Below are 12,135 nucleotides of genomic sequence, written 5' to 3'. Positions count from 1 at the left end.
GGCACATGTCTTAGATCACACTATCAAACAGTGCCATTTCATAGCATTAAAGAATTGGACCGATGGTGCAGTGCATAACAAAGAGGTCTCGCTCTATCTGCAGGCGACCACAAAAGGCGGTCCCATTACCCACACACACACGGGATAGCGCCAGCGAAACCCATCTCCCCTCACACAGCGACTCGTGCGTTTATTTGGACATACCCTTAACATCACACGGGACAAAGCAAGCCCACAAAGTAAACGTCTCCCCGACACGTCGACGTGTGCGTTTATCGAGACATATCCTCGACTATTCCCCAAATAGACTACTGCAGCACGGACGGACACCGCAGGGGCCAGGCCAGACGGTGGACCTCATCCCTAACCCTCCCAGAGGAGCGTTTCATTGTCTTCTTTGACCATATTAGTCCACAAACGCGTGCCCACCTCGTCCATTAGCTCCCACCAAACGTAAACTCTTTAGTGTAAACTCTCTGTGCTCCCCGGCGGTCTAACGGCCAACAAAACACTCAGTCGCCAATGCGCGGAAAACGTTGACACAATAGACAAGAGCGCCGTAAATAGACCAAACAAAAGCGGTACCCAGACAAGAGGAGCGAAGCCAAGCGCTGGTTAGCACATTAGCGCTGACAACGGGCCGTGAAGTGGCGGGCACAGACACTGCCGCCGTAACTTCATTAACACAGAGCGTGTCGAGGAGAGTGGAGGACTCGAGACGTCGGGCCAAGAGACACACACACGTCTATCAGGGCGGAGGCGGCGGTGGTGGGGAGGCAGGGTGGGGTCAAGTTTCCAAGTGCACCGCCGCGGCAGAGGCCTGTCGGAACAGGAGGACATTCCAGTCATAGTCGGGGGCAGGCCTTGTGACCCCGAACGGCCTGCAAACCACAACAACTTCCAGCGCCACGCAACTCCTGAGACCGCAGTCCTGGGAACGCTGGGGGAACAGAGAATGCCGTTGCGTTCTCCTTCTTGGTTCGGTGCAAACGTTACAGAGCCTCGTGGTTCAATTCTCCTTTTCCTAGGAACCACCGGGATATGGGTGGTTGTAGGCGGAAGATTCTAGATGACGTTTGTTTGGACAACAGTCGTGATCGGGTGCACCACGGCTGATGCACGCACAGGAACATCTACAGAGGGGTCACTAGCTTGTATAACTTAACGAATGAATACAACCACTAAATGTCCGGCTTAACGGTGTAGTCGACCACTTGTTATTCTGATGTACTGAAAACTGCTTTCCTTCTTTGTTTAGTTCCACAACGCCTATTCATTTATCTGACACAAAACAGCTTCAAACAGATAGAGACACACGTTAAACGATTATAACTGACACACACACACACACACACACACACACACACACACACACACACACACACACACACACACACACACACACACACACACACACACACACACACACACACACACACACACACACACACACACACACACACGATAATAACCGCCGCCCACACACATGCGGCGGCCACACTTCGGTCTTTGTTTGCGGACCACTTGTTGTTCCATCCCTGACCGGCCTGGCTCTCTGCTGCCCCTTGTGGTAGGGCCGGGGTCCCGGCCTGGGGCTCCGGGGAGAGCGTACGACCCAGAAGCCTCCGGTGTTCAGTGGGAGAGCAGTGGGGAGTGTGGGAGCCAGTGCATGGTGCAAGGGGAGGCCGACTCTGACAGCTCGGGCTGGAGAAGAGACAGAAGGCCGGCGAAGTGCGCTGTGTCTTGGACAAAACACACGCTCGGCGCTTCGTGGAACATGTGCACGAGAGAGATGGGATGTGGTGAGGGGGTGGGTGAGTGAACTCTGAGCAACTGCTGACCGCCCTCACACACTCCTCATCGCCCTGTCTTTTAATACACTTCTCAGCCTCTTCTGTACCCTCCCTGCCTTTGCACTCTGCTTTAACAAGGTCTTTCTGTAGGGGCCCAGTCATGATTAATAGCCCCACTATCAAGAAACCCCCCTTAGGGAGTTTGGATGTCCATCGCACAAAGCAAGCATGGAATTCCTACTCTCGATAAAGATACGCGCAGGAACGTTTGGGGATGGTTGGGTTAGTTTGTTTGGAGACATTATTGCTGCAGGCGTATAAACCTTCCTGGCCCCGAGGATTAATAATGCAGTCAATTACAGCGAGTGCTGTCAATTAAGTCGAGTGTGTCCCATGCTATCAATAAAAAACAATCACATTTTGACAGTGAACTAAAACAAAAAGAATCCAACCTACTGAGTGTTTAACTGTTTAACTGAATTAAAGTGACGTGTCTGTTGGCCGACATCGTGAATACATTTCGGTTCAGCCTTTCTGCAAGCGACGCATCGGAAAAGGTCAACCTAAACCCGATGTTAATAAAAAAATAACGTTTGCGAGAAACTGTAAGGAGAGGGTACAGGGCCTTGGAGAGAGCAACAGTGGACAGTCATGTATTAGGAACAGATGTGTGAAATACCTTCTCCCCGACCATATGGCTTCTCTCAGCACAATCTGGGTTCCAAAGCTGTGTTGTGTTGTTTAACCATTGGAATATTCAATGGGACTTTAAAAGGCCTGTGACATCGCCAGAAAGTCCTTCCAAGTCATCAATTGATTAGGGGAGGAGGGTAAATGCAATAATGGTCTCAATTATTAATGGGATTCAATTTAACATTGCATACTGTACAATTGATTCCCCCATCTATACAGACACTTTAGCTACGTTTGCCATCTGATTATAATAAATCAATAAATCGCTTTATCTATCTAAGGTTTTTATCTTTAATGAGGTTCCCTACGCCTGAATGCCAGAACGGTTGCCCTAGTAGAAAATGTCCTCACAAAGACAGTAAAACACCAGCTGTGTTAAAGCCCTCCAAGGGGAGCCTTTCATTGCTCAGGACATTTAATCTTCTTTTCTGATTTAGGGATTGGATTTAGACTGGATAAAACTTTAATGAACCCCGAAACAAATAATAACATTCTAACCGTTCACTTTGCTGCTCCTGGAGTGGACTGTGTATCTAGCATACAAGCTAGCATACAAGAGCTACAGCTAACACACTGCAGCATACAAGAGCTACCGCTAACACATCACGGCATACAAGAGCAACCGCTAACACATCACGGCATACAAGAGCAAACGCTAACACATCACGGCATACAAGAGCTACCGCTAACACATCACGGCATACAAGAGCTACCGCTAACATATCGCGGCATACAAGAGCTACCGCCAACACATCACGGCATACAAGAGCTACCGCCAACACATCGTGGCATACGAGAGCTACTGCCAGCACATCACGGTATACAAGCGCTACCGCCAACACATCGTGGAGCTCTCCGTCACTCTCCGGCTATCTCAGACGGTTGGGTTATTAGCTCAACTGTCATGCTCATCTAATTATACCGTTGGCGTTCGCCAGCGTGTTGCATCGCTCTGACGCAGTCGCGGTGGCTTTGTGCGGATGTGTACCGTTTCGGGTTTTGGGGGAGGTAATGATGTTTATGCCTCGTGGGCTAAGGGGTCGTTGTCAACACCTTGCAGGCAACACTTTTACGAGCCATGCTGTGCCAAATGGAACACAATAATAGTAACTAGGGAAAAATAGTTATTGAGAGGAATAATGGACGTTCCCAGGGAGCGGTTAAGTGGTGTGTGTGGGCGGGTGGAGTTGACGTTGGACCCCAGGATGCAATGTCATTACATTACACCGTCTGAGCCCTGAAGACACTCCCAAAGTCCACATTGAAAACGTTGTTGTTGCCTCAACAAACCTTTTGATTTATTTTTTTAAGTGATAGTATGAAAGTTGATTTTAATGGATAATAGTCGTAATACCGTTGATTGAAAACGTAATTCATATCATCAATCATGATAACCGATCATTACTGGTCCCAACCCTGATTTTGAAAGCTAACAACCAAAATAAATCAATTCTCTCTCTGCCACCAATGCTCTCTCCCTACCTGCATTTCTCTGCCAGTAAGAAGAGTTCATTTCACTCAGTCGGATGGAAAGGCAAGATGCAATCCCTGAACCAATTACAGAAGAGTTGCTTTGGTCAGAAATAAACGGGGAGCGGTCTAAAATCTAAAAGGTTCCCACAGAGGCAGGCCTAGTCAACTCAAAACAGAAATTCCCCCAGCATATTTCACTCACTAATAGCTGACTTACGGCTATGCTATTTCCTACAAATTGCACTTCAATAATAGCTCTTAAATTTTACCTACTGCACCTTTAACCTGAACCAGAGAGCTGGGAGTGACGCTAAACTGCTGCTGTATTACGAAGCCAGATGTTGTGCAAAGCGAGGGCTCTACTTACAACCTAATGGTACCAGTAGGTGCTAGGCCCTGTGCAATAGAATCATGTCAGCCAAACATGCTTACGTAGAGCCAGGAGCCAAACATGCAGAGTTTGTGAGTCTCTGGTATATACAGGCGGGGGGGGGGGGTTAGGATAGTGTAGTGGTTAGTGACGGTGGTGGGTTTGATCTCCAATGTTCACAGACCAGCCTTTAGAGATCCTTGAGCAAGATGCCCAAACTCCCTCACAGATTTTTTTTAAAGCTAGGGTTGGCTGTTTATTTTAGAAGCATTTTCCGTCTTAATTGTTGACATTCTCTTGACAGCAATCAATAAATCAAATCAAAAAAACATCTGTGGCCGTTGCAGGCGTAAAAAAAAAGCTGTTCCAATAATTTGATTTGGTCCAGTGAAAGGATCGGATTGCCTAACTGTTAAAAAAGTATAAATCGTAAAAATATAAATTATATAAACCTTGTTTATATAATTAATTACTAGTCAATTGAAGGCATTTGTATACATCTCCTAGCACCTAGTTATATCTCCCTTCCTCTCTCTAATTGAAAGGTATAAAGCTAGTTTGCATTTGCATTGCCCAGTAGCCCCAAACTTTGATACTGTGGACTTGCCAATCTCCTGACTTCTTTCATGTGTAGATTCTTCAGCGGTCCTGCATCCTTGCAGACGTGTCCACTTCCTCCCCTGGTGCATTGTAAATTAACTTGGCCTGGCTCTCTCCCTCCATTGCTGCTTTCAACCATGGCCAATCCTTCACTCTCCAGGAGGATCACTCCCCCTCATCTTTGATTCCTTTGTTGTGACTCTGCATTAAATCAAATACTCCAAGTTATTCTTCATCATTATCTATCTGCCAGGCAGACTTCCTCTTAAAGCTAGCTAGCTATTTATATGTTTTGGGGGAGTGGCTTTGAAAGGAGGTCTGAAGGAAGGGGTGATCTATTTCACACTAGCTGATTTGTCCAAATGCCTACTATCGTTTTATTGACCTGCTATCTGAATTAACCGTTAGTTGCTTTGCATAAGTGTCTACAAAAATGGCTTAACTAAAACAGCACATTCTATCTCAGGCGTTGCACGGTCTGAAGCTGGCAATGACGTCAGACCGGGCCGCAGACGATCGAAATCAAAGCGGAGTAGACGTTGTGCTTTTTCCGAGCCCCGAGCACGGCCCGCACAGGCACCGGCCCGCACAGGTCCGTGCAGGCAGGCCTACGTATCGCTTCGTGACAAAGAGGGGGGGAGGGGGGGGGGGCAGCCTCTTGGAGCGTGTGGGTGACATGGGGGAGGGGTGCGTGAGATCCCAGCTCGGATTACCGGATTAACCGACGGACCCGGAGACTGCGGAGCGGCCGAGAGAGATGAGGACCAGATACCAGACCGACCCGACGATAGACTGTGGTCTTCTGCGTCCGTTTAACACGTACGCATGAGGTGTCAAACAGAAACGTGTGGCGCGGTTTTCCCATGGGCCGGGGGCCGGGGGGGGTAAAGTTTTGCTACTAGGATTTCAAAAGGGAAGTGGCACAGCTGGCTTTTGACAGCTCGGCCCGTGTGCCGATCACAGTCCCATACGGGGTTTCTTTTTCAGGAAGTTGGCGTGTTCAGTGTAATTATGGACGATGAGGGCCAGCAAATATTAAATGTGTAATTCTAAACTAAATCATGTGGCTGACACTTACAAATGAAGCAACCAAAGGGGACGCCGGTGTGTTATTCTCCCGCTCAGCGTGTCTTCGAGCAGACAGGACGACAGATAAGGCACGATTACGTCGGTGCTGTGCGGTGCCATTGTCGTCAAGAACGTGCAAGGGCCACCGCTGAAGAAGAGCCATCGCGTGTCTCCGGTCTCAGCGGAATCCATCCCTTTTCATTAAAACATCATAAAAGGAGAAGCAAGAGGGAGGTGCATTGACATGCAAGGATGATACCGCCGCACATGCGTTTGTTTACTTCTTCTGTCAAGCTGTAACTTAGCAGCGATGGTTTTAGGAGGAGGGAAATAAGGTTGGCCCCATGCCAGCCACGCACTACACAGATGTATTGTTTCATTGGTATTAGGAACGCAGGACGACGCCAGCACTGTCTCTTTGAAGCGGGGAATTATGTGATGCTATTACAGTTTTCATAGGTGTTGTACAAGTGGCATGAGTTGCTGCTCAAAGCAGAAGACTTGTTGGGGCCTCATTAGGGTGATCTTTACATCGGCCATACCCTTTGTGTTAGCAGAGGAAGCCGAGGAACCCATCATGCTTTAGGAGTGACTCGAACTACACGTGATAAGTCATTCTGACAAACGACAAACATCATCCACACCCAGCGACCACATTTTTCAACACAGACCGAGTGCAACTGGGCGGACGTAAAATGAAGAGTATTGCCACAGCGGTACACTTTCACCCCCCACCCTGATGAATTGTCACGACGGATCTTTTAGGTTTTGCCTTTCCTCACGTACAAAAGCAAAAACTGCACTGACGCAAAACGGATAAGCAGCGTTTGTTGACCCTATCCAGCGCCAAGCTCGGGACGATGCCGCGATGATTAAAATCACGGCCTCAGCGGCTTACTGTCAGTCGATTTGGTAGCCGGGGGAGAGACGGCTGCTCTGTTCATGGTAGGGCCCGTAAGGGTTGGGCCGCTTCTTTGTTGATAAAGCAGGAGGCTTTGTGGGTTAATGTACTCGGGATTTAGCTGCCGTCGCTCACCGTTCAACCTTTGGACGTTCTCTGAACCACCCGGTTGACCCACGCAAAGTGCAGCGGGAAGCCCAGTGCATAGCATAAAACTTGAGCTGTAGTTCCTCCAGCTACTAAAAAGGTTGTTCTCGACATCAAACCGTTTTGTCTAGGGCGCTCCTTACTCGAGTGACCGGCGATGACCCCGCCTCGACGGGACTGGAACCCCTCCCATGGCCTCTCTCTGTGGGAGTCAACGGGTGGGGTGTCCTCCCTTTTGAGATCCGAGGCGGGGCCGTTCAGCGCGTCTACGTGTAGCGTCAGGGAGGTGAGACGCAGGGGAGGACGGGGAGGGAAGCTCGGGGGGTTAAAAGGCTGTTGTTCTTGCCTCGCGATGAGGCCGTCAAACTTGTTCTGCCTACGGCCTCTGAGGCTCTCCCTTCTTCTCCAGTCCCCCCCCCCAGCCCTTCACCGTGTTGACATTCTTGCCTGGGTCAGGCCCTCTGCAGGAAGGGTAGACCCGGGGCAGACATGGGCCTGCTTAGCGCGTGATAATCAGCTCGTCCACAGTGTTGGGGGCCTGGCCGTTTCAGTCGGGTCTCGTTGGCCAGCGTCCAGAGAGACGTCTGGTTTAAGAGCTCGATTCAATAATTGGATGTAGGTCTCTGGCAGTAAACGTTTCAAAAGTGAAATGCAAAAGAGATTATTATTAGCATGACACTTTGCTCTTAATTTGAATACGTAACTTAAAAAGTAACGTAAACGTTCCAGTTTGTTCCCCCCATTTTCTTTGATCGACACCCCTAAACACAATGATTTATCTACTGTATATTGAGAACGCTTCAGTCTATTAATACACATTGAAACTACAATGTTACAAGCGGAACAAAGTCAGACGAGACATTTACACCACAAATCCTTTACGGGTCACCATATGTCGTATAACGAAATCCTTCCATAGGCCCTAGGGTCGCCCAGTCACCATTCTTTCCATTAGTCAAGAGAGGCGTTCATGTACACACGCACAACGTAAGGGAGGGACTCGCATTCCTCACAGGAGCGTCCTCCGGGCCACACCTTGACTTTTTCCACACTAAGCATTTTTTGCCTCCGGGTTAATTCACGGCCTCCTACGAGGACAGACCCACGGCAGCCTGGAGTATGCAGCTGCAGCACCCAAACGTGAATCAGATCAGACCGACTACAGACATCAGCAGAGAGAGGATAGACCACCGGGACTTGAAACCATGAAGTAGCGGAGACTGTGGATTGAAACCAGGAAACCATCTTAACCTTTTAGATGAACCATCCATTTATCAGTGTGTGTCTGAAAGAAAGTGCAACGTACATCAACTCCTTCGTCTGGGACTATTTATAACAACGCACATCTATAGGTGCTCCGTCCTGACACAGGCAGAGAGCACATCTGAAGGACTGCCAGCCCTGCATCCAAACTGCAATCCCCCCCCCCCCCCCACCCCCCACCGCCTGCCCTTCCCTCCCTTCCCGTCTCCCACTCAGTTGCCATGGCGACCGCAGCAGTAAGGATGACGGGTGGTGGAATCGGGGAGGATGAAACAGCCTAAGCTCTGCTCGTCTGCTGCGGCGTTACCTCCAATCTGTCCCGGCTTCGCCATCGGAGGGGCCGGCGGAAAATAGGATTGTCTCTCTAATTCGGGGGTTAAAAACAAAAACAGGCGAAAGGGGGAGAGCCATTAAGGATTAAAAGAGGGAGGAGTGGGGGGAGGGAGGGAGGGAGAGGGGGTCCAGCTTGCCATCGCTCAGCCGGCGAATCTTCCGGCTGCGTCCGGCTCTACGCAATCAGACCGGATTAAAAAGACAAACATAGGAACTGACTTCCATCTTTAAAACCATCGGTCTGGGCTAAGTGGGTTTGGACCCGTTTTGTAACACAATCCGTTGTGGGAGAGAGAGAGCGAGAGCGGGAGAGTGCGAGAGACACACACACACACATACATACTTGCATACACACACACACAGACAGAAGAAAGACACACGCAGACGGACCCAACAACACAGCAAAACAAATATACACCAACATAACAACCAGACGTGGGTCGGAGCAGGGGTAGACATGTGAGGGCAGGAGGTGACGGCAGGAGGTGAAGCGCAAACAGAGGAGGAGAGCAGCATCGTCTCCTCCTCCTCCTCCTCCTCCTCCTCCTCGTTCCAAGGTGACATTCCGGATCACTGACCCCATTATCGACCTGGCTGGCGGCCTCCTTCCTCTCGCCGGAAGATAAGTATGTCATCGCCTAGCCCCCTCTCCTCTCGCTCTTCCTCTCGCTCTTCCTCGCTCGTCCTATCTTTCACACACACTCACATAATTGAGTGAGGGGGGGGAGGGGGGGGGGGGGGGGGGGAGAGGCCAGGCGGTGACGAAAGAGGGGATGTGTGCGAGTGTGTGCGTGCACGCGTTTGTTTTGGGCGTGTGTGTGCGTGCAGTGCACGCACACACACACACGCACACGCACACACACACACACACACACACACACACACACACACACACACACACACACTCGGCACAGCAACCTTGTCATTACACGGGGCATTCCCCGCATTCACGGGACAACTCTCTCACCCCAGGGGCCCCCAGAACCCCCCCCACCCCCCACTATCCTACTCCCACCCAGCCGTTCCTACGGCAACGTCGGCCCCTGCCGCGCCACAGACACCTCCTAATTAGACAGACGTGACACCCACCTCGCCCCCCCACCCCCCCGCCCAGCAAGCGGAATTTTCTCCGTATCGAGGAGTGATGGACGGAGCACTCCTCCTCCACGTGCACGCCCGTGCACACACACACACACACACACACACAAAATCCAAAGAGAGGGAGAGGGCACACCTCCTTCACATGCAGCACGGCCATGCACGAACACACACACAGAGAGGGGGAGATACAGACACAGATAGAGCTTCAAACAGACACCTATCTTAAAACCAGTCCCTCTCTGTCTGTCTGAGACACACACACACGGAGGAGGGAGATTGACCCACACAGATAGCCTTAAACAGATGAAGACCTGTCTTAAAACCTGTCTCACACACACACACACACACACACACACACACACACACACACACACACACACACACACACACACACACCACCACCACCACCCCCCCCCCCCCCCCCCCCCCCCCCCCCTCCCTGGCTCTCATTTGATTACCGGCAGCTGGGCGACAGCCTGCGTTCATTCAGCGTTTCCTAGCTTACCCCGGCTACGGACAGCGTCCTGGTCCTCATTTGCTGTAAGCGCTGCTCGGACGCCCGCCGCTCATCGCAGTATCCACATGCATGGGTCTTTTTCTTTTGCAGCAACGCAAAATCATGAATAACGCAACAAGCTCCGCTCACACCCACAGCTATCTCCCCGTTCCTCTCAATCCCCCCCGGGGGATGGAACCGGTAAAGCACACCTCCTCGTCGGCAGAACGTCAAACGGAAAAAAACGGGATAAACGACAGTCCCGGACGCAGCCAGAGTCAGTCCTGTCCCTCGAGACCTCTGAGGGGCCGTGGCGCCGCGGCTGACGGGAGAGTACTTCCTGTGATGTCTCGCGGGTGGTAACAGCTCCACCAAATTCAACATTTGTCTGTCACGAGCGAAGCACAAACGGATCTCTGGTGTTCACTCTCAACCTCACCTCTCTCTCTCTCTCTGCTTCTCTCTCTCTCACTCACCCGCTCTCTTTTTCTCTCTCTCTCTCTCTCTCTCTCTCTCTCTGTGGGGCTAGAGAGGAGAGGTACACAGATGTTACCGCCCGGCGGCCACGCCCCTTTTAAACACTCTGCGTCCTCATAGGATGACGCAGAGGCTTGGCCACCGCCTAGTTCTATCCTCCCCCCCCTCCCTCCCTCCCTCCCTCCCTCCCTCCCTCTCCTCTAGGCTGCAGCTCTACACGGCAGACTGGTGTGTGTTTAGTGGTTTGTTTGCAGAGGAGCTCGTTGAGTGAAGAGCGGTGGTAGAAAAAAAAATGACACAAAGCGCTACAACGGAAAAGGTGTGAGGCGCGCGCACACACACACACACACACACACACACACACACACACACACACACACACACACACACACACACACACACACACACACACACACACACACACACACACACACACACACACACACACACACACACACACACAGAGAGAGAGAGAGAGAGAGAGAGAGAGAGGGAGGGATAGAGACTGCAAGAGATGCAGACAGTGAGAGAGAAATGTGAATATGAGAGAAAGACAGACAGTGGAGGAGTTGGAGAGAGAGACATCATAAGACAGACGGATAGAAAGAAACCATGGGGAGGGGGCGATGAAGAGCGAAAGAGGCACTTAAGGGAGAGAGAGTATGCACTCAAGTATACACCCAAGCACAGGTGATATTAAAGAAATGTGCTGGTGGCAGCAAAGCAGCTTCTGGCCTTGTTCAACGTTCTGCCTTGACTCGGTTTGAGTCAGTGTGTCAGCACAGCGCAGACGGGATTTGCATCTCCATTACAACAGCGCTACACACACAACGCTCGAAGGTGCGTGTTCAACACACTCATCTTGAACCGCCCGTCTCGAGTCGATGACGTCTGAGAAGCGGCGCCCTGTTGACGATCGCACAGGGGGTTGTTGCTAGTCATCATCGCGGATTTTCAGGCTCGGCAAGCGAGCGCATGCCAATCTCTTTGGTCTGCTGCCGTCGAGACTGTTGCTGAATGGTTCCGGTAGACTAGAGGCGGATGGCTGACTTGTCGCTGAACGAGGCCGATGACGTCTGAAGTCACAGAAACCCACCTGGCAGGCTACAGCCTGATTCTGGAGATAGTACATCTGCAGAGCGCCTAGTTTTAACTGCTGGTGGACATGCAGATCCACTCTGCGTGGTTTGAACTGGTGGCCAAACGGGCCGACGGAAAGCTCCTCGAAAAACGACAAAAACACACATTGTACGCCATTAACCACCAATATTTAATTCTTGTTTTCTACCTGCCTTTTTATTAGGTTTTTATCTCTTTTAAGCCATCTTTAACCTGCATTTACATTATATTGTATCCGTGTTAAGCCTGTTATAAATGCCCAGTTCAAAAAGCCAAATAAAAACAAAAACATAATATAAGG

General features: G+C 50.6%; 1 protein-coding gene across 2 annotated transcripts in view; it reads right to left on the bottom strand.

Annotated features, from left to right (window-relative positions):
- LOC132449632 (disheveled-associated activator of morphogenesis 1-like) overlaps positions 1–10,810 on the bottom strand; it is a 44,098-nt gene extending 33,288 nt beyond the window's left edge. The window contains exon 1 of one of the 2 annotated variants that reach the window (XM_060041378.1): positions 10,248–10,810. The gene's annotated coding sequence lies outside the window, so the exon portion shown is untranslated. The remainder of the gene's footprint in view (positions 1–10,247) is intronic. The other variant, XM_060041379.1, reaches the window with a different exon arrangement.
- Positions 10,811–12,135: the final 1,325 nt, after the last annotated feature.

The sequence above is a fragment of the Gadus macrocephalus genome, chromosome 21, assembly GCF_031168955.1.
Source record: "Gadus macrocephalus chromosome 21, ASM3116895v1".
Taxonomy (NCBI): domain Eukaryota; kingdom Metazoa; phylum Chordata; class Actinopteri; order Gadiformes; family Gadidae; genus Gadus; species Gadus macrocephalus.
Note: the sequence above shows the minus strand (reverse complement) of the source record. Positions and strands in the feature narration are given on the sequence as shown.